The 21,210-nt window shown below is 46.1% G+C and overlaps 1 protein-coding gene across 7 annotated transcripts in view; it reads right to left on the bottom strand.

Annotated features, from left to right (window-relative positions):
- Positions 1–21,210, bottom strand: part of LOC121600374 — a 147,295-nt gene that overhangs the window by 42,524 nt on the left and 83,561 nt on the right. The window contains exons 1-2 of one of the 7 annotated variants that reach the window (XM_041928895.1): positions 11,471–11,546; positions 6,564–6,677 (exon numbers count right to left, since the gene is read on the bottom strand). The exons of 1 other annotated variant lie outside the window; for it this stretch is intronic. The gene's annotated coding sequence lies outside the window, so the exon portion shown is untranslated. Of the gene's footprint in view, positions 1–204; positions 546–1,020; positions 1,483–6,563; positions 6,678–11,470; positions 11,547–21,210 lie in introns of those variants that run through there. 5 more of the 7 variants (XM_041928893.1, XM_041928894.1, XM_041928892.1 and 2 more) reach the window with 5 other exon arrangements.

Raw genomic sequence — 21,210 nt, 5'->3', positions numbered from 1 at the left:
CCAACAGCCCATGCTCGCTCGCACTCTCACGTACCCTCTCCCGTGTCCATAAAAAAACCAAAAAACGGGAAAACTGAATTCATTCGAGGGGTCGGCGAAACAACAAAAAAAGGATTATTTCCAATCAAAATTGTAGCAAAAACCATCGTTTTTTTATCTGGGGAGAGAGGGTGCAAAAACGATTTGATAGGATTTTCAACTAACCATTTAATGCGGGACGGGAGAGTTTGACGAGTAGTTGTTGGACGGCGAAGAGACGCCGAGCAGATATAGCAGTGCCGATGCTTGCCCGATGGTTTTGTGTGACGTTTGATCTTTCGTTTTCTCGTTGACTTATGCTCCGCAGCACAGCAAAAAACTCCAAGTTACTGGGGATTTATTCTTTCGTCATTTTTCGCACGCAGCACAACAGCACCACAGTCAGCAGAAGCGGCCGAAATCATCCTCTCTCTTACACTTGAGTTGAAAAACGTAACGCACACGCGGAACAAATTTGCATTCCATTTTCGAGCAGCTTGCGATTATTATTATTATTTTTTTAAATTTATCCACCTTTATGAGATGCTTTTCCGCATCTTCCGGCACACGGTTTTAGGTAGGGATTAGCACATTTTAACACCAAATTGCAGATGCACACATTCACAAAACAAACAGCAACAGCAGCGCGCTCCGCCTCGAGGAATCGGCAATCCGCAACGCAGGGTTTCCTCTATTTTCCCATGCGCCAAACACAGGGTACTTCAGCAGCGGCACCTTTGTACACCTCCTCCACCCCTCTTTCCATGTATCTCCCTGTTTTCTCTCTAAACCAGATACACATTCACCTTTCTATTAGACACAGTGAGCACCCTCCCGAAAAAAACGACATTAGCCAACGGCGGCATTTTGCCTTCTAAACGCGCAAACACACACCTCCTCCCCCCCCCCGTTACGATGCGGCACCATTCAAAGCAATACGCACCCGCCCGTTTTCCTAACAACCATCCCCCTTCGACCCCTCCTTCACTCAATATACTTCACCTTAAAAATACACACGTATAAACACTTACACACAATGACTGCTAGACACGAACAGCAAACACACACACACGCACCAAAAAGGACGTCGAAGTGTCCTTTTTTGCTCGGTTGTCTGGTTTGGCTTCAAAAACACTTGCAACACATTTTAATGGAGCGCATAAGAACCTCCTGCTCCTGCCTCGTTTTGGAGCAATACGAAATGATAATAAAAAAAATAACACCGCAAAGAATAAAAGTGGAGGAACGCACTCCACAAACGCACGTACAAACACACTCACTTTAGCTATGCCCCCGGTGCACCACCCCCACACAACACACCGTCCTTCGCCCGCACTCGCTCTCTCTCTCTCTCGCTCTCACACACTGTGTAGGGTTGGGGAAGAAGTGCATACACGCGCGCGACCGTGCTCCGGTGGTGTTTCCGTACGCACCCTTCAACGGTTTGTTCGTAAATGAGGCACAGCGCGGCTCACCAGCCGTGAGCGTACGGACGGAACGCGCTTCATCGTGGGGAGAGCATTGTAGGGAGCGAGAGAGAGAGAGAGAGCGACATTTATGCTCTGCTCACGTAGAAGCGAACCACGCGAGAGCGTTTTATGCTGCGCGCTGCAGCGCTCTTTTGCTGTGGGAGATGGGTTTTTTTCTTCTTCTGTGACATTCCAAGGTATTTTCGGACATTGCGGATACGGAAAGAGGGCCATTTTGTGGGGGAAATTTTTGTGTTACAAATTATTGGAGCAAGTTTTGATGAATTTTGAAACTAAAATAATTGAGTTTGTCAAGCATTTTGGATGCTTCCTCTGGAAGAATGCATCGAAGTCAAAGAGTCAAGGGGCGACTCTCGCCCAAGAGGGCTCTCAAATTTTTGCGTTGGAGTCCCTGAAGCACAGCATACTTCGGTGAGCTCTGGGAGTAGAGATTCTAGCATAGAAAACCTGTGAGCATAGAATTTTACGCCAATTTTGCTCGCTCTCTCTCTCTCTCTCTCTCTATTTCGCTCTTCTACTGTGTTTTTCTCTTGCCCTGCTTCTCTCCGTGTACGCGTACACCCGACAAGCGCGTTTGTGAATCATTCCAGACACGCACACACCTTCCCGCAAGGGACTTGCTTCCAATGCGTACAAAAACATAAGAAACACGCACACATACAGACACGTACATTCATCTCTTTTCCAGCTCGGTTCCAGAGTAGCAGCAGCAGCAGCAGCCGACTTTGGTTCATGCTCGGTTAAATTGACAGCATCAAAAAGCAGGAACACAAAACGAACGAAAAAAGCTCACAAAAACTAAACCAAATCAACATTCGAACTCGAACCCGACAAAGTTCACCGAACGGGGGAAGGGGGAAAAACTATCCCTTCTCAACTTACGCACCATTCCCGTACGGTTCCCGTTGGTCAAACTGCAAGCTTCTGGGTGTAATGCAGAGAAAGAACCGAGGGCGCACCGAGAACGAGTTGCCGCTTTGGGGACTTTGAGCGTTTGCCGCATCCAGTGGGGCACCCGACCTGGACTAAACGGCGCGTGACTGACTCACGGGGCGAGTTCACGGCGACGGAGACAACCGTGGAGGAAAGAAGACAGCATTAAAAAAACGATACAGCCCAACAACACAGCCACCCCGCGATGGGGCAAAGGGCCGGAAAAAGAAGGTGTTGTCCCGAACGAACGCACACGCATTACGAAGAGCTGGGGAAAACACGGGGAGCGAGTGCGCAAATGACAGTGGTAGGAAACAAAAGAAATGGCCCGATCGCGGAGGGAGTGAATTATGTTTACCCATCATGGAGCCTGCTTCAAGCGCCCGCCGCCGTGGGTCTGGAAATTTGATTCAGCGTCACTTAATGAAAAATTTCCCCTTGAAAAAACACGGCTAAACGGCACCGAACGGAGTGAATTTCAAAGTCCGCCACGACCGAGCTGAGGGTGAGGCTGATTTGGATTGTGTTGTCTCCACCCCGCTGGATCTATTTCCCCTATTTCCATACGTTTTCATGGTGGACGCAAATTAGATACAAAAACCTTCTCGCGTCGGCCACCCGGAAATGCATTTGTTTTTTTTTTGTCTTCTTTTTCGGTGGATGGACACATTGCAGCCAACACATTCCACCCATTCAAAATTGATGGAGGAACGGAGCTGGTGGGCGCAGGGTCGGTCGTTCCGTGAGGCATTGGGCGAGGCGTTATAATGAAGCGTGCGAGAGAGAAGGTGAGAAGGTTGAGGTGGTAATTAATTTGTCATAAGCCCTCCCGAAGCCCAGCGTTGGGCACGGCGGTACGGCCACCCCACCCTTGTGCACACACAGGTGAGTGAGGATTTTATGATTATTTTATTTCTAACGTAACTTTTTAAATGCACTTCTGTTGCCCTTCTTTTGCTCCATTTCCCTCGGGTCGCTTTGGAGAGTTCTTTCCGTCTGTTTTTTCTGTCGTTCTAATCGTACGGGAAGGGCACAAAGGTATGCAAAGTTCACTTTCCGCTATTATCTAGTGACGGTTAGAGTGTGTGTATGTGTGTGTGTGTACGTAAATGGAAACGTAACGCAAGCCCAGCACAAACGGGAGCAAAAGTGAAATGGGGAAATAAAAACCTTCACCATAGCCTTGGCACTGATAAGGATTGCGCTGACGGTGGATTCTTGGTGGTGGTAGTTGAAGAGGCTAAAACAAAAGCAACCGTGCAAGACATTCTTCGTTCGTTTAACGAGGTTCATCCGTGTACACGGGAATGGTTTGCCGGAATGGAGATCAGCTAGGTGTGTTGTTTCTTTTTCTTGTTCTCTTAGCAAACCCGGAATGGAATATGTACTTTTCCCATCAAAATTAGAGTATGCATATAAAAGTGGGCTGCCGTTCGTAATAAAAGGTTTGCCTTTGAAACAGATGTTAGATATCGACAGAAAAGAAAACGGAAGGCACTGGTAGAAAATGGGAAACCTTAAAAGTATTGGTTTTTTTGATGAGCTTGCTAATTCACAATGATCATTCATAGTAATAGCTAACTGTTATGACTTTTAATGATTTTTACAAACGTTTTACTACCTCAAACTTGAATGTAACTCTTGTGCTTTTTATTTAAATAAGTTGGCACTCAAATGTAGGTGTGTCACCTTATCTCGAGCAAGTGTCATCTATTCTCGAATCGTTGCGATGCTACGTCGTAAGGTTTAACAACCAAAGTAAGCGTTTGATTATATATCCGTATGCCACAAATCATTTGAGAAAGAGTACCACCGTATCGAGTAGAAACCAAAGCTGTGAAAAATATCACTGTTAACTAGGGAAGCAACTTGTTGGTTCAAAACTGTCTAGAGTCGAGACTAATTAATACCAACTCTACTACAAGTCAGCTTACTTTATTTGACGTCTGTGGTATTCTTGTTGAGATTGTCTCTACTACAAGACTACAAGCTGTCTCTACAAACTACAAACTGACTACAAGACTGCCTCTACTACAAAAACTCTACTACAAGACATCTTACTTCATTTGTCGTCTGCGGTATTCTTGTTTAGATTGTAGTGACGTGACGTCACAACAGATCATAACAATAACAAGACATGACATTACGTAATTAAGATAATAATAAGGACTGTTTAGGAATGAGGTCAAGTAATATTAAACGATTTGACAAGTTCTGCTGTCAAATAGCATCCAAAATGGCCAAACCGATTTTGGCTAATATTTGACCTCGTAGGAATAGGAGTTTGTGTAGGAATACACAGTCCTTGAAAAAAAATTCATAACATAAATTCTTGCATTGTCAGTCGTAGACAAAGTCCCAGAACCTGGCATAATAGTTCGTTCAATGTGCCCCAAATTAGAGAAAGAGTGACATTGGCTTGAGATAAAGTGCTCTGTAGAAACAGAAAACTAAAATTCATAAATTTAATTTCTAATTCCTATTGAATTCTATCTTCCAATTGTTCTTTTTTATTCCCATGTACCCAACCCACACTTCCATGAAAATGTTTCGCAATCGCTTGGCCAAAAAAAAAACGGCGTCATAAAATGCAGCAGAAATTAAAGTTTTAATTCATGCATTTTTGGCATAATTATTCCACCCAATATCTTTTCCCACTTTTTTTTCCAAGCATCGGTACACAGTGATAAACCATTTTTTGACGGCGGTGTCTGTGTTTAAATTAAAGAATCACCAAGAATTGCGAGGAAGGAGGTCGGGCATGGTTGTAAGCGTTCCTTTCGACCGTAAAATCAACCTCGAGATCGGGCACATTCCACCGCGCGCTAAAGTGTACTAACGCCGTGAGCAAATGTAAGTCGGTCGGTCGGTGGCCAACCTTTAGCATTCATCCCACACCCCGCTGCTGCAGCTGCTATCGTTGGAGTTTTTCACGTCGGACAATCTTTCCAGAAGGCAGCTGCAGTGCTGGAGCTGCTGGATAACCACCAGGACACCCTGAACAGTGACAAAATGCCAGAGCAAAAATCATATCCTTCTCGTTCCGCTGGCAGCCCATCGCCTTGAAGCCATGGACAGAATCTTAAGTAATCAAAACTCTTGATGAACGAGAAATCAGAAGCACTCCATCCGAAAAACTCCTGCCACTCTCTGGCCCAGGCTGGAAAGCAGGGGACGAATTCTCCCAAAAACTGTGGCCCCCACATACACACTCCTCGGTGTGGATGGGAAAAAGCTACCGGTACAAGATCTGGGAGAGGTTGGGACGTGTTTTTTGAATGCTCTATCGCGTTAACCTCCCAAAAATTCATCACGTACCGCCGCCACCGCATCGTTGTCGCCGTCGCGTGTATCGCCGCGTAATGGCTTTTTTGCGCTTTTGCGCATCTGGCGTTTGCCCCACTGGACACGCACCAGAGAGTGACACAGGGAGTAGAAAGCGACAAAAAAAAAAAAAAAAAAATACAAGACGGTGGCTGTCGATTTTTGTTATTAAAAGTAATCATAATCGTAAGACGTGTGGTGCAGGATGATGGGTCCCGTTTGGAAAAGCAGTGTTCGTCACTCCCTCCGCCATCACACACAACAGCTGCAGCTCGTGTGCTTTAAAACGCGACAAGCTTGTTTTTACGACCCAAACCCAAGCGCGTTTCTTTGGGCGCTTTTCACAGTGAATGTCCACCAGAGCGACACACACACACGCGTCATGATGGACACGTTTTACGAGGCTTAACGGCAGCAGCAAACGGGGCCGATGGCTTCTAACCTTATTCTGGCTGTGGGCGCTTTTTTACGGCGAGAAGATCTGGCACGCATGGGTGAGAATTTACGTTGGAAGCTCCTAGCCCGCTTTTGGCGTGAGCCAATCGACACTCTTCGTGGGCTAATCGTGCTCCTCCGAGCCAAGTCTCAAAGGCAGTCGAACAAAAAATAAGGCTCCGAGTTTTATTATTTAAACGGTAGCCATCGCCATTGCTAGAAATGCACAGGAACAGCTTAATTGCAACCTTATCTGTGTATGGCTCTGAGCGGAGGGTGTATAGATAGGAGAATCATTTCTTTTATAGACGCTACCATATTCCATCATCATATTCACACTCTTGCCCGTGCTTAGGCTCTTACCTGGTTGCGGGATTGAGGGTTGTGTGTTCCGCTGATGGACGGGGAAAAATGCCACCATATGTGTGTGACCCTTCACAAAACCATGCTGGCTGCAGTCCTCGTGTGCCCCGCGTGCTGTAACGAAATCAAAAAAGCAAATAGAAAAATCATTTCTCGGTTCACTCGCGCTGCTGCCAAAGCGTGTGTTGTTACCAGTACCCTGCCGGCTGGGTAAGGACGTACACGTGGCTATTGATAGGTTATTTTTTCTTTTGAGGAATCGCCCATAAACGCAATGATACACCTACTATGGCATATGGGATTTAGTGGGATTGGGTGTGGGTTTTTTTTTCTACACAATTTAGATACATCTGTGGAATATCTCAGATTTGAGGATAAATTGAAATAAATTGAAATAAAGAAATTGTATAAAAACCCATTATTTCCTTCCAAAACCACATTAAAACATTTTACAAATTAAGATAAAGATTTACACTGTAAAGTATGCCTCGAATGGAAAGAGAGTAATGGAAGAAAAACAAGCAATAATTATTTTATGTCATCAACTTCGCCCGACCACCCGCTGCTCGCCCTCTGATCCCAAAACATTTGGAAATTGCACACGCGCGGAATGGATTTCTCTCGCTTGATGTCCCGATTACGGTGAACCTTTTTGCCGAGACGACGATCCCAGTCACCAAGCGCGAGGAAGAGGGTTGATGCTCGGTGGTTCGGGTGGTTCTCGGAGAAGTATCGAATTATCACGTAACCCCTCCCTTGCGTTGCACCATTCACAATCGGCATCACAGACACATATTTGAGGGTAGCATTTTTCCATTTTTCCTGCATGCATCGTGCGTGCGCTCTCATTCTCGTTTTGTCTGATTTCGACCGCCCGTAGGGTGGGACACTTTTATCATGGACGCGAAATCTTTCCCGCGTCCCAAACTAGCGTCCAAAACTGCGCCGTGTATTTATGTAGCCGGATCCTTGATGTCCTGGTGCGTATGCAACCCTCCTCCAGGAATAGCTCCCGGTAGCGTACGCACTACAGCACACAGCGAGGAGGCATAAACCACCGCATCAAGTTACGCGGCGCGACCGATTGTTGTTGTTGCGGCCGGACGAATCCCTGTTTTGTTGTCTCGCACACACACACACACACACACACACGCACAGCAGTGTGTGCTACCGTATAATTGAAGGAAGCACATAATTCAATGCTGACCGAGGAATAAATATACCGTGGCCTCGGGACCACGACCCGGGCGCCATACCAATGATACCACAGGCCGAAGAGGAGGGTATAAAGCGGGAAAGCCTTTTCCCGAATGAGTTTGATTACTTTTATGACGCGCTTATCGGCCGTGCCAGCATCATCGTCATCATCAGCGTCATCATCATCAGGCGATCACTCTGACTGTGGCGGTGTGGGGTGCTGCAACTATTAAATTCATTAGTTCCACACTGTGGCGGTGAGCGCTGTTTGAGGGCCTCTAACCCTTAGGATTAGTTTCCTGTGGCAGGAATCCGGGGCCGACTGTTGCGCACCGAGTGGCGCTGGGAGTTGCTGCGAGAAAACAACTTGTCATATTGCCTTTGCTGCTGTGCTGTGCCGTAGCAGAGTGGTGACAGTTTTGATGAGCAGAATTGCTACCGAGAGGGGTAGGACGACGACCACGTTACGTTCCCTTTGCATTGTACGTTCATTAGAATATGAAAGACACCATATGATGTTTGAGATTCATAGCGTTTGATATTAATATACACATTTGTGACTGGAAAGGGAGCGAGAGGATTGTTCTGTGTACGTTGTTTATGTTAATCGGTAAAGGTCCTCGCCGTTGACGGCGTGGGGGAAACGAAGTATGCAACCCCTGGGATTAAGGGCTTGAAGCGAAAGCATTAGGAACTTATTCGTGGGCTTCGTCATTTTCCATACTACATCTTTAAACTTCAATTCTGTTTAAAATACAGTTTGGGAATGATTCTTTCAACTTTAATCTCCAATTACACCGAGCTATTTGGGGCGAGATCGACGAACCAAAAAAAAACAACTTCCACAAACAATAACCGACCAAACACGCGTAACAACGCCCGCGATATAACCACTTAATCTTCTCGATCGAACGATTCGGGTAAAAAGAATCCCGCGATAAACCGTTCGATTGAAATGGTTATTCTTGGGACATTAAATGCCCTGGAACGCAGCGCGCGGGGATCACGGCAAGTGGTCGTCGTCGTTTGCCACAATATCAATTCGCAATGTGAACCATGTTTTAGGTCTGTTTTTGGAGCTGCTGGAGGGCTTGAACTGTATTTAAAAAAAAGGCAAGATAAAAACAATCTCCGAAACCGATTGCACCCAATAGCGGGCAATATCGCATTCGACCCCCGGCGAAAAATAACAATATACCAGAGGAGTCCGCGCACACCCTTTGCACCTTTCTATCAACACCTGTTTTTCTCTCTCCCCGGCTGGTGGGTGGTTGGTCCGCAGTCGATGCAGAGACTGCCACCGGTTTTCCGGCGAAACGAGAGTACGGCTCGAATCGAATCGGATCAATGGAGGAAAAAGTGCTTATCGTCACGCTTCTTAAATCTTTACTTAATCTCGACCGGACCCACCGGTGTGTGTGTGTGTGTGTGTGTGTGTGTGTGTGTGTGTGTGTGTGTGTGTGTGTGTGTGTGTGTGTGTGTGTGTGTGTGTGTGTGTGTGTGTGTGTGTGTGTGTGTGTGTGGTGCTGCCGGTGAGCAAACCGCTGCCGCTGCTGTGCTGTGTTACGTCGAAAAACAGATCCCAAGCGGATTAGGGCATCGTTGGGTGGGGATCGTGCGAGCGACCATCGGGAAAAAGGTGGCAGGCGATAAACAAGTGGTTTTTATCCCCGTCAGTCTACCACCGGCGTCGTTGTATCCAAAGTGTGGAGGGGACAGGAAGTGCCCGCGGTGGCACTTGTTTTATCCCTCCGCCAGGCATCTCCGCCAGGCAAAGAAAAGAACTTCCAAGAATTCGTACACGCCCGAAGGGAACGTTTGGTCCTTAAACCGTGTGCCACGCGGTGGGAAGCTTGAAACTCTAATGCACCCGATCAGTAGTAGAGAGAGAGACAGAGAGAGAGAGAGAGAGAGAGAGAGAGAGAGAGAGAGCGAGGGAGTTGATCCACTACAATAAACAACGCTTGGGGGGACAGGCTTCATGGAAGCAAATGTTTGTGCGAGTGTGCAAGCTTACAGTCGACCGCTTGGAGATGGTTAGTGAGACACGATACTGTCGCTCGGGACATCCAGGACACACTCTCGGAAGACCATTGCTGGCGGGCGAAAGTCCACAAAGTCTCGACCTTTTGCAGACAGGGATCCGTTGCTACCCTTGTCAGAAAATACCAACGGCAACCAATGGATTGGCTGCTCAACAACCAGCGCGTCACCTGGAAAGCCTGGCTCGGGCACTGGACAATACGGCACTGAAAACACCAGATCTGCCGGAGATGAACCAGAACCCGCGTGGAGTGTGTGGAGAGTTGGAGCAGGGCAACTTCGACCTGCCCTGTAGTATGTTCATTGCTTGTGAGCCTGTTGAGAAGCCTGTACGACTCGGATGGTTCGAACTTCTGGGGAACATCTCCCAGGACTCCTCGGATTGAACCAACACGGAAGGGCGCGGGAATGGAACAAAACACCAAAAGAAAAACAATCCAATAGCAACAAACAACAAGAGTGGCGGCGGTGGTGCTCACGAGATGTTTATGCGTTCGAGAGCACATCAGCGGAAAAATGTACATCTTCAATTTTAAGTTGTTTTTTTATTCTTTGACTGGAGAGAGCGCAGTGTTTTTTTTACTGTTGTTTATATCCAGTTGTTCGATACGCCCCGGACCTCTCTAAAACAAGTCCCAAGAAATACCACTCTAAGCAGCATTCCCTACGATAAAAGTGAACGCGGGCGAGCGCACTCGCCGATAGGGAGCGACCGCAGCCAACTATCGCCTAATGGCCGTGGAACGCACGAATTCCATCATCGCCGAGGCTTTCGGGCACGATGATACGCACTCAACCGCACGGCGCATATAAACCACTGGAAAGCCCAAAAATGGCTGTTAAGGCATGGAAAGAGCGTGTAGAAGAGAAGAAAAAAAAACAGCCGTCTACACAGCAAAAAAATTGGAAAACCGAGGAACAACTGTACTGCAGTACGGAGCGAAGCGTATGTAAGAAGCAAGAATCATTTAAAGGAAGAGCATAAGATCGGATGAAAGACAGTTTAAACTATCCCTACATCATCGTCCGTCTGAGTGCGTATGTATATGTGTGCACGCCAGCGCTTAAGTAAAAGAAGTTCAGCTTTTGCTCAGCCAGAACAAACGAGCAGAGTGTTTCCTTTTTGCTTTTAGTGCCGACGACGACGACCGTTCCTAGACCGTTTTGCCTTTGACTGTTGGTTTTCCTTTTCTTTCTTTTTTCTTCTGTGCGCATTCATTCTTCCTTTTAGTGTTACACAGACACACAGGCAGGATATACGCAAGTGTTAGCAAAACAGCAAAAAGGAGCCTCACCGTTCCGAAAAGAACACATAAGACGATCCCGAAAGCTGAAAAGAAAAACATCCCAAAGGTAACCAGCGGCAGCAGCGATGAGCAAAAAAGCAACAAAAAAAAAGTGAAGTCTGCCCGTCGAAGCCTGGAGGCATTTCCGGGAATAAGGACTTCTTCTACAAACCGAAACTCCGGTCCGGGTTCTTCTTGGACAGCCTGCTGCAAGACGACGAAGATCCAGAAGAAGCAGTCCTCCGGAAATGTTCCGCTTGAGGAGGAACGGTGTCGTAAAAATTCAGGACACCAAGAATTTCAAATGCATCCCAGAAAAAAAAGAAGGATGAAAATGAAGAATTAGAAAAAGGAAATCTTCAAACATACACACACACACACCTGATGATGAGCAATCCACCACCTTTGGGCTCGAGTTTTGGCTCACCGATGGAAGAATATCGTCCAGTAGGGTGGATTAGCAAAAGGCACACACTGCTGAGGACCACAAACGAAAAAAAGGCGGCGGTCTGAAATCAAAAGGAAACTGTTTTCTTAGGATCAAAATAGTTCAAGCGCTGCAGGATCAAGCGGGACGCGGGTTTGGACCGGGTTTTTTGTTGCTGTTGTTATTTTCGTTGTTTGGGCCCGCTAGTCCCCGTCAGTGAAAGTCCAACAAGCGACGACCTTTCGGCCAGAAGTCAAGCAGATGATTAGATGGCCGAACCCTGAAGGGGGGACCCGAGTGATGTGTTTCCTTTTGGAAGGGAATTTATGAAAGTGATTGTAACCTTTTAATTGTGCTACTTTAGCGACCAGACCAGTCCCGAGCCGAGACACTTTAAGGTGCAATTTCCTGACGAATCTACCATTTTGGACTTTGTAGGAGTAGAGCACTTCCGAAGCATGCACGGTGTGAAGATATTTCCTGTTTCCTTTTTTGCTTTACTATTTGGCAATCTTTCGGTGCCACTTCTTTTCTGCCACTGCCCAACACATTAACGTTTCTTTTTCCCGCTCATCTCTGAACTTACTTTTTGTAATGTGCCGCCGCTCGGACTCACACATCAGCCCGCACTGTCCGCCCATTTTTTTGGAACGCCGTAGACCATACCTGGTATCATACGGGGCCCCAGGGCGGCTGCATGTTAATTAGAGGGCTTACGAGCGGTTAACATCAATTACGCGAACCACCGCGCACCGCGCGCGGGATGATTCGGAAGTTGTAAAGATTTTATTGCCCGTTCCCCATGTCCCGTATATCTTTCACGCCTCGCACACATACACACACACACACACACACACAGATGCACAAAGACATGATGGAAAAGATTATCTCGGGAGAGGAGAAGTTAGTAATGCATGTTTTACGATTGATTCCTGGGGGGAGGGCCGGCGTAGGGGTGTGTATTATTGTCGGGCCGTGTGTTTTGCGCACGTCAATTTTCTTCGCAACCAGGGATTTTGGTGAAATTGCACGTACGGGATATGAGAGCTTTGCCGAAGTTTAATTGCATTAACTCGTATTAAGTAGACGTAAATGGTTCCCGCACAATACGTCGTTCTTTGAAGTTTTGTTTACAGCTGTGTTGCTTGGGTATTGTTGGAGGAAGATTATGTAAAGTTTAATTCTATGTGAAATAGCTAGAATGGTAAGAAAACCCAAATAATGACACTTTTGATGGTTTTTGGGGCCCTTTTCATTTTAAGTTGGTAGGCTTTCAGCCTGTCAGCTGTTTGCATTGTATAGCAGTTTTCGAGCAGCTACCTAAATAGGTATAATATACAGGTGGGCCTATCCCAAGGTGTATGAATTTAGAAGGCTGATTTTTATCGCATCTGCTTTTGAAGGAAGATTTTAAGAGTGTTTTGTGTTTTCGTCAAGCCTCCAGAAAGCTTGTTTGAACAAAAATTTTCATCCATGCTGTCAAAAAGTGATATTCATATTTGGTTATAAAAGACCACCTGCACTACATACACTTTGATTCTGGATTCCATTAACTGGATCTCTTTAATGCACCTTGGGATAAATGTAAACACCACCTTGTTTTGTCATTTTTCTAGCAGTTACTCGAATTTTATTCTAGTTTTGAGGCTAGAATAATCTAGACTGAAAATTGCAGGCTAGTTTTATCTGTGGTTTTGTATGGAGTGTTTACATGATTTCAGCCTCCAACCTCTCAAACTCCATACAAAAAACTGACTAGAATCGTGAAGGGCCCCTATGTTAGAAAGCTGAAATTTCTTCTTTTTTCTGAAGAAATATTCACCAAACAGATGTTGTGCAAAATACTATTATCAGACCATAATATCATAACGGAGAACGCTTCAATTCATGTTTTCAACTAACTTTTAGAAACTGTAAGAATATGGGTAAACAAGCACACAATTTGACCTTTAATCCATGTTTTCTGAGTATCCGGATGAGGACGAGCCCTGTCCTACGCTAATATAATCGTGAAACCCAATGTCCAATGTAACCCCGAAACCCTAATGACAATGTTCCAGCCATATTGTAGTTTGCCATATTGTAGATATAGTAGTTTGCCATATAAAACAATCATGCATTTCAAAATCGTTTTGTTTTTCGTTTTCTGGCATGAAATACGTTTTAGACTGAAATTCTGAGGACTGAAATCCTGACGAGTTTAACGCTTGATTTTGTATGGGGTGTTAACACAATTTCAGCCTCCAATTTTCACTTTCTATGCAAAAGAGCTGCTTGAAATCGTAAAACACTCCAATAAATGCATCCTTTTGAATCACGCAAACGTCACTCCAATGCTCAACTAGCACACAATACAGATTGGAAGCAAATACCATCCATTTCAAATGTACTTCCCGGGAAAAAAATGTTATGATAATTCTAGGTCCCAGGAAGTGTCCCCCGTTTGGTTGGCATTATCCACAGTTATCTAACGCTTCAAACTTCAACACAAATCCCTACAGTGCTCTGCCGATTCGCCCGAAAGCTTTTGTCGAAAGCGAGCTGATTCACGTGCCTGAAATTCCAGCCCTGACAAAGCTCTCTCTCTCTCTCTCTCTCTCTCTCCAGCACTACTTCAGCAAATCATCATCATCATCATGATGATTGTCATCGTTACACATGCGTGAAATGTGCGTGTGTGTGTGAGTTGGATTTTTTCACCCCTTTGATACACACACCTTCCGGGAAATTATGTTTCGGGACGTCTCTCGGTTCCGGGCCCCTAATACCTGGGTCCACTGTCAATTGTCAACGCTGGGGTTCTGTGTGAGTGTGTGTGTGTGTGGGGTTAATACAACACCAAGCGTGCGTGGGGGGCACACTATCCCGTTCCCGGATCAATTGAAGCAAATTATGTTCAAGTGGAACCGATGAGAAGACCTTGGGTTTGGTTAAAATTATCCTTTCAAGCGCACCGAAGCGAGCCGGAGTTGAGTCCTAGCACCAGCCTCTTGAGGTGTTCTGGGCAATGTGTGTGCGTGTGTGTGTAGGATAATCTCCTTTCCATACGAGCACGGGAAGTTGGGCAAACTGTTTTCCTTTCCCGGGTTGGCAGTTAGGCGAGCCTCCGGGGAGGGAGGACACGAGATGGCAAGAGTAGTTCGCCAGGCCGTGCCGGAAGGCACGAATGATGTCAGAGATGCCAAATTCAGCCATCGATCGGGGTGGTGAACTACTCGCCGTGAATAGAGCACTCACTTAAAGCTGGGCAAATGTGTGCCAGCCCGAAAGATGAAAGTTTTCCTCCGCCGAGTTGGCACGCGACCATGTGTGTGTGTCTATGTGAAGTGTAGTTTCTTCTTAGATCTTAAACACAAAGACCAAGTTTTGGCAAAATACTGCCGGTGGTCGGTGGCAACGCGATCGAACGGAGGGAGGAAGTATTAACAACTATTATGACAAACATTTTCCGCGTCTCCGCGCACTCGTGAAACAATGGACCGGCCCCGCGCTTTCGGTGCCCCCGAGTGGAAAAGCCCTACGGGAAAGGCGGGAAATAGTTTGCTGCGCTACTGCTTGGCTCGCTGGCTGGCTGCCGAATTTGAGTGCCCTCACATACACACACGCGCCACGTGCAGCTCTTTACACATCATCAACTACTTTTCCCGGTTTTTCCATCCACTATGACGCAAACCATGGACCGTAGGCGGTTTTTCGGGGGGGGGGGGGGGGGGGTCGAAAGTTATTCCAAGCCTCCATAATATTCTCCATCGTATCATAAACGCTTCGCACGCTTGGAAAGGGCGATCCATTTCGTCCTGGCATTGGAGCAGGAAAATAAAGAAACGATTCCACACACGTCAGAGCTCTCCATGTGGACCACGACGGCCGCGTTCGTGCCAGTATCATCTCCATGCCAACGTCAAACCTCGGATGGCTACTATTTTTTGGCACACAGAGCAGCACCGAAGCATGGACGCTTTTTTCCGGAATCATCCGAAATCGATTGGTTCTGGGAGCTCTGGGGAAGCTAATGGGAGTCTGCTGGTAGCCTACGATGGGCAATGATAGGACGTGGCACGTCTTTTTTTTTTGTTGCTGAGCACACTGCACATACTAAAATTTAATAATCAGTTGAATGGATGTGGGTTTTCGGAAGCAACATTATCCTATTTGCAACCAACGGCCCCCACAATGCTCGTGCTACACTGGACTAACAATAATTATTCTCTTCAATCACCGCACGTAACAACCGGGCACCCGCACCAGCAGCACCAACAGCAGCATTTGATCCGCTTTGCAACGCGTGCGTGTGTGGGGTCCCTTGGGAGCGTGCAAAACCCCTTTTTTGCTCCTTGTCATGTATTATGCAACCACCAAGGGGCATCGGTATCGTTCGCCCACCCGCTGCTGCTCTTGCGTTCTGGCGGTTTATTTTTGCATATCAAAAATAAAAGCCTGTTGTGCCCGAATTTTGTTGCAAACGTCAAATATAATGTGTATCATACAGCACACAAAAGGAGCCATCACACAGCACAACAACAACAGCGTTGTTTCTCCTTGTTGAATGAACGTTGTTTCCCTTAGCACACTGGTCTGTGCCAATGTGAGTGTGTGTGTGTGTGTGGGAAAAGCGCACATTACTTCACAAATCATTCTGCTTTTTTGCCGCCACCGTCGCTTGGTCGTAGCGACGAGGTAGCGCTTTAATGAATTGAATGAATTTAAATCTTTCATCAAAGCGAAACGCTCCAACGTACGGATGGGTGTTAGAGGGCAGGCTGGGGGCCTTTGCTCTGTTCCGGTATGAGGAAGAGGCGGGCGGAAAAAAAAACGGGACGGTTACTTAAGGTTTTCATGCGCCATCTAATTGAAGTTGACACGCGATGCCATCATCATCACCGTCGTTCGCCCCGAGTTCGTCCAAACCTGGCGGTGGTACGAAATGTGCGTCGCCGTATAGTGTTGTGTGTTTGTGCGTGTGTGTGTGTGTGTGTGTGTGTGACTGCTTTTTATTTCACTTGTTCCTCCCCCACCCTATGCCACCCGCATCCACTCGTTGTTCCGAACGAATAACCCTTGAGGCAAAAGTGTTTGGGTGTGTTTTGTTTGGGGGGTTTGGAAAGTTCTTTTGGGAAGAGTACAACAATTGGTGCATGAAATAAGGTTGGAATCATTAAAATTAGAGTTTAGAGAGGGGGAGAGAAGGCTCGGAACGAACTTTGGTAATACGAAACTACTTCATAGACAGGCGCGTGGGGGACAAATTTCGGAACGGAATCGATGTGGGGGTTGTAAACTTAAATTACCGTTTTACACACATCAAATGGGATACACGATTCTTGTTAATTAAACATAAATTGTGAGTTCCTAATTGAGAGCGATATACATAAACTACAGAATGGGAGGAACTTTTTTTCCCACAAGCCTGGTCACTCTCTTGATGACTGTATTCTGTTCCCAATCCTAGACCTCATCCACAGTATCATCAGTCCAGTAACTAACTTTTGTCGGAAACAGTAACAGTAACTTATGTCTTTTTTTCATTTTAGTCGGAGGGCCTAGGAACTGTTTCAGTCTCTTTTCTTTTTCCAATTATTGTCATAGTATCTCAGCAGAATCATTGAACCATGTACGCTCTTCTTGTCGAAGACATGAAATCTTCCACCTCGAATCAGTGGATGCCTCTAGTTCTTTAACTCTGGTACTGAATCTGAATCCAAAGCCCTCGGGCTAGTTACGGGTTTGGTTCCTCGTAACATCTGACGTTAGTAGCTTATATTCAGGCAACTCAATTGTAATCCTTACAAGAGATCAGAATTCTAGAAATAAAAAGTAACGAGAGGCAACTAGTGGCTTTTATAGGAGTGACTTGTTACAGATACTATTTCCCATCAGCTAGTCGATGGATTTAAATGGAATTGAATGACTTGAAGTAACTAATTACAATAACTACTTATCAGTAACTTACAGTAGTTACCAGAAATTGGAAGCACTCCGACTTACTTTAATTTCTGGGAAACTAGCTTAAGATTTCTTGAAAAGTAAAAAGGTATTTCTATGAGTTATTCGTACAAGCCTCACCTTTATTCACCTCTCACTTTGTTCATATTTAAGTCAATGTCAAAAAAATTATATAAGTAGTAGTAAAGTATTTTGCAGGCTTTTAAGGCTACAGTTGAGATTTCAATTGCCACAGTTACCTGTAAGGGTTAAGATGTTCCTTTGATGAAAGCCTCATTTGCCATTTTCCGTGCCTCATTTGCCGTTTGGCGGGCAAAAAAAAAGGGAAAACAATTTTCTCCTTCCATGGCTGCCATTTCGCAGCCGCGCGGTGCCACACACAACCACACAAAGAAACTCCCACCTTCGCCACCGCTCGGTTCGAGTTTCGGAGCTGCACGTTGTATTGAAAGCTATCAATTGTATGACAAAACAATGGCAATCACGCATCACAACTTCTTGTACTCTCTCTCTCTCTCTCTCTCTCTCTCTCTCTCTCTCTCTCTCACCTCTCCCCTTGGCCCTATATCATTAAAAATCGACAGCTCTAATTTTATGACTGTTTCTGCTTTGCTGGGCGGTACGCTCCTACACACACACAAAAATAGCATGGGAACCGTCAGCACGAATGTCGATGACGACGGCACTCCGGCGAAATCGCATCTAACGCCACATCAAGCACGTCACACGTTCTGATCTTGCACGCGCGGCCTTTCTGTCGAACGGGGTTGTGGTGGGTGTTGCTTTATTTTTGATCGTTATCATTTGCAAAATGACAAAAAAAAGAAAAACAAAACCAAAACGACTACACACACTTCCATCGAACAGGTTACAGAGAGTCATTTTGCATACGCGCTCGACAGCTCGAAAAAGCATTATGTCATGCCGTGAAAGATGTGTTTTAACATTTGCACCTTTCAACGGCAAACCGGGGGGGGGTAGTCAAATGTACGCCAACCGGCCGCGATCGCGATAACATGTCCCCTTGGCGACAGGTAAGGCAGTGGTGGGGCGCAACGACACGCAGTGTAGTTGGCAGCAATTTGTAAGCTTTTATGCCGGTTGCATGCAAACATCAAATGACTAAACAGTAACAGCAAAGCAAAAGCAAAATTAACAGAAAGCGCAAAAAAGACGAAACAAATCACAACAGACGAAACCAGGCAGCGGGAAAAAAACAGTGAAAACATAACGTGAATAATGGGCCAAGAGGGGTGGCAGGAAGGTTAAAAAACACACACGAGACACAAATTAGAGACGCAACTGCCGTAAAGAGATGTATGTAAATGATAAGGTCACGACGACGGGCCCCGAAACCGATTTGAGACGACTCTTACTACACCAGAGCCTCTCCGAAACTGTGTTTGCCCGTTTAACCTACATTATGCTCGCTGCCCAAATTAGGCAAAACCATCGGTAGCCTATGTAGGTGTGTGTGTGAATGTCTACTTGCTAGGTCTATGACCGTATCGAACCTCGCCGTAGCATAAGTCCGCTCAAAGTAACAACATTTCAAACCCTCGGCAAAAAGCGTTCGCATACTTCACCCCTTTAGGCGACAACGACGAAAAAAAACAACGCGCCTTTAATGCGTCGGCGGTACCGACGAAACATGTGAAATGCGAAACAACAAAAAGGAAAACAAATCAACCGGACAGGCGAGGGAGAGACAAGGGCGACGTTAGAAAAATTGAATGATTGACGCGCCGTCAAAAGGGAAGGCCAACACAATGAGCCCGGGCTGTGCACTCGAAAGGAAAAGCTTAAGCACACGCACCGCGCAGGGAGCCACAACGGCTCCAATTGAGGAGATTGAAGAAGTAAGCAAAACAAATTGAGAAGAAAAAAACTAGAGGCAAAGATTAGACCCGAATCGCGGGCAAGAGGCTGCTCTAGGTAAAACAAAAACAAAGCAACAAAACGAAAACATCATAGAGAAATGATTACGCTGCTGAAAGTGGCCGTGCGAGACTGCAAAATAGAAGGAGCTAAAAGGCCACAAACAATATTTGACAGTTTAATGCTAAAAGACTGGACAAGAAAGGTCGCCCCTAGACGGGGAGCAGTCGACTTCAAACTATTGCGACAAAATTAGAGGAAAGCTAATTACTGGCCTTTATGGTACTTGTCTAATTATCTTTATTTAATGTGTTGTTTGTATTCATTTGCATGATTTTCAACACAAGTTGTTGGCAAATTGGTTTGTTTACATTATTACACATGCAAGCGATTTGACACTTGTCGCGCACAACTCTGTGTTTATACTATCAGGTTGGCAAATTCATCTTTATGGATGCGAATATCATATTGATTGCATTGAGATTCCAAATTCTCAGAGCTTTGGTAACTGTGTTCAGTATTTTATATCATTCTTTCATTGTTTTGACCTCACGTTTTCAATGTAAAACTTTATTACTGCAAATAAAAAGTATCACCAGCAGACTTTATAATAATTTTAAACACAAAAAAGTCTTTCTTTCTCCCTAACGTTCATTCGCAATTACACCTGCGTTGCATGTTTTACCTTCATTTATACTGTCCTTTTTTGTTGCTTTCTATCTTCCTCTCGCTCTCTCTCTCTCTTTCTCCACTTCTTGCACTCCTGGGCCATAAAATTTAAGCATTTGCCGGCCTGTGTCCTGCTGGCCTGTGTGCTTCCACAAATCGCTTTTCCCTGTCTTTTATAACACCTTAAATGACGGTTCCCGCCGCGCGAACGGGTTTATGCCAGAGTTCCGCATACGTTTTTACGATCGGCCACGACTCACGCCCGGGCGCCCGGGCCAAGAGGGCGCGCGCGCAGCAGGGCGGACGGTTAAGAATTACAGCCATTTCTACTTTTTTTTGGACCGGGCCGGGGCTGCCTGAGAGGCCACAGGAAAGAGGAGACACACAGAACCGCACGATACGATCAGCGCACATATGCACCCGGGGAACGGGGTTTTGCATTTGCATCCCAAATCCGAACCGTCGAAGCGAGATACGTGCAAGTGCATGGAATGTGGTACCACCCCCCCCCCCCCAGCCCCCTCCTGGCTTTTACCACTTCCCCGGTAATTTTGTCCCGTCGTGTCGAGTGGAAAGGAGGATTATTGCGACCGATCGACCACGAGAGGGAAAGACATCTCGTTTCACTCCGCATACACAAACACACACACATCGAACGATCGAACCTCTTTTCGGAATGTTTGGCCAGCGGGAACTGTCCCGCGGTTGTGTGTGTGTGAGTGTGTGGAAACGATAACCGGACCATAAGATGACAACACCAGCGGGCGGGCGTTTCGCGATTTGCGGCAGTTAAACGGTACATAAACTCCCGTGTTTCGGTCCCACCCTCTCCCCCCGGTCCGGTTGCACGAAAATCTACAGAGAAAATAAAAAAACCTTTAAAAAAAAGCACACGCGGACCGATCGCAACTTAAGATGCACCCACCCGGCGCGCGGTCCGCCGCGCCAAATGCCGAACACAACACAGCTCTCCTCGGCTCCGGGGGAAGTGGCCAAGTTATGCCGCACTAAACGTCGAATAAAAACCTACAAATAACGTTTCAAGCAAAACTAAAACAACACCAAACACAGACGATTGCAGAGACGGGGGAAAAAGAAGAAGAAGAAGAAAAAAGGATAAACCAAAAGGGGTGGGAAGGGAAGAAAATCGTGCATATCGCATCGATGAGTCGCACAGCTTCACATTTCTGCGTTCCTTGTCCGT

The sequence above is a fragment of the Anopheles merus genome, chromosome 3L, assembly GCF_017562075.2.
Source record: "Anopheles merus strain MAF chromosome 3L, AmerM5.1, whole genome shotgun sequence".
NCBI classification, from domain to species: domain Eukaryota; kingdom Metazoa; phylum Arthropoda; class Insecta; order Diptera; family Culicidae; genus Anopheles; species Anopheles merus.
The sequence above is the reverse complement of the archived record's forward strand: the minus strand, read 5'-3'. Positions and strand labels throughout refer to the sequence as shown.